Consider the following 2,423-nt stretch of genomic DNA (forward strand, 5'->3'; position numbering starts at 1 on the left):
AAAAGTTTCGGCTGCCGCCCCTCCCGCTATGTCCGGTGCACTGGGGCTTTCACTCTCCAGTGTCAGTGTACCGGGGGATAGGGAGGGAGGCCCCGCACAGTCTGCTTTGCCCTGGGCTGCAGTGGAAAAAGTGGGACTTGGCTCGCGGTGGTAAAACCGGAAGTGCCATGGTGGGACTTCCAGTTTTGCTTTTGCCACATCAATTGGCAGTGGGTGCATAAGGTACCAAAGGTTGAGAACCACTGATCTAGTCCAACCCCCCTGTTCAAGGCAGGACCATCCCCAACTAGATTATCCCAGCCAGAGCCTTGTCAAGCCACACCTTAAAGATCTCGGAGGATGGAGATTCCACCACCTCTCTAGGTAACCTGTTCTAGTGCTTCACCACCCTCCTAGTGAAAAAGTTTTTCCTAATATCCAACCTAAACTTCCCTTGCTGCAACTTGAGACCATTGCTCCTTGTTGTATCATCTCCCACCACTGAGAACAGTCTACCTCCATCCTCTTCGGAACCCCTCTTTAGGTAGTTAAAGGCTACATCAGTTTCATTTTATTAATTGCTAACATCACAGGTGTCAAACATATGATACATGAAACTGCTCCATCTAGACTGCTGGGCTACTGGTGGCCCATGGAAGTTGGGGCCATGGCCAGTGGGGGACAGAATCTGCAGCCCTATGGCTCTATTAGCCATGGCCCTCAGCATCAGAAAATCAGCTAGGGCTGTGCTAACATAATCCTCCTTGTCCCATGGCCGTTGGTTCTGCACACTGCTGCCTCTACCACCGCTGCCATGTGTTCTGTGGATCTACCTTGCAAAGAGCACTGCAATCTAGATCTAGCCTGGGGCACAGGGTGAGTTTGACATCCCTGGCTTATGTGATAAGTGATAGCAAACACTGCTCATCTGCATAATAGTTTAAAGCATAACATAACTTTTTAAGTGCTTAAGCTTCCTCTTGCCACCCACTGTCTACTTTATAATGTGACTGTATGCCCTTTAAATGTAGGAGAAGCCCTCAATTTCAAGGCTGCTTAAACACCCCAAACTGCTTAGGTCCTGTCAATTTTAAGGCTGCTATTAGAGGAACAAGGTTTCTGAGAAACAAGGTGATAGTATTAATGACGTGTGAAAAGCTTAAAACATGATTTTTTCTGTGGTTAATGGAACTGGTTTATACTGAATTTGGGTAAGTGCATAGTCTTTTCTTGGTCTGGAGGCTGTGCACTTAAATGGACTAAACCATGTAGCTTTTAAAAGAAGTGCATGTTGCACAGAGCATTTGAGTGATCTCTGAACAACACAACCAAGTCTTGATAATCCAGTTAGATCCTGCATCTTCCTTCTTTACCTTTCTGGTTGCTTTTTTCCCCCTCATATTAAGTCACACTATGCCAGCCCTTTCCCCGTAGTTATTCAAACATAAGATGACATCTTTTACCCATCACCAACATCATTTACTGCATTATTAGTAATGGTTAGGAGTAGAGTACTGTACTCTACTCCTAACCTTGCCTTGTTTCCTAGATGGCAAGTCCTTTGGAACAGGGACCTTGTGTACTTTTATATTTATGCAGCATTTAAAACAACAGATATCTAATTTGAACCGCAGCCTTCTTGGTCATTACAGGTAGCCCTAGACTTAAAATGTTTTGAGTTCCAAAGAACAGCACTGACAACGTTTATAAATTGACAGCCTGTCTCGACTTTCTGATGTCAGTTTCGACTTTATGATTCTTGATCTGATGCCACACCAAGCCAGTGAACAAGTTCACTGCATCACCCATATCCCTGGAGGACATGTGTCTAATCTTCTGTAGATAGTGTCTTTAAGAACGCAGACAAGATTCCAGAAAAACCTGCAGCCAAGACTCCCGAGAAGACTCCAGCAAGAACCCTTCAAAAAGTCTGGCAAAGTCACCTTCCAAATCAATATGATTGCTATTTACAATATAAATACATTAATGTAGCTATATTACACATCTATAATTGATTGGAGTACTGCATCCAGTTCTTGGAGTACTGTGTCCAGTTCTGGGCGCCACACTTCAGGAGGGATGTGGACAACATGGAGAGGGTCCAGAGGAGGGCCATCCACATGATCAGGTGGCAGCAGGGCAGGTCCTAGGAGGAGAAGCTATGGCACCTGAACCTGTTCAGCCTCCACAAGGGAAGACTGAGAGGGGATCTGGTGGCTGTCTATAAACTGGCCAAGGGAGACCAGCAGGCTATGGGAGAGTCCCTGTTCCCCTGAGCACTACTGGGAGTAACAAGGAATTCATAGATTTCATAGACATCAGGGCTGGAAGGGACCTCGGGAGGTCATCAAGTCCAGCCCCCTGCCCAAAGGGCAGGAAGTCAGCTGGGGTCATAGGATCCCAGCAAGATAAGCATCCAATTTACTCTTGAAGGTGTTCAATGT

This window comes from Crocodylus porosus, unplaced genomic scaffold (assembly GCF_001723895.1).
Source record: "Crocodylus porosus isolate Cpor-Errol unplaced genomic scaffold, CroPor_comp1, whole genome shotgun sequence".
Lineage (NCBI taxonomy): Eukaryota > Metazoa > Chordata > Crocodylia > Crocodylidae > Crocodylus > Crocodylus porosus.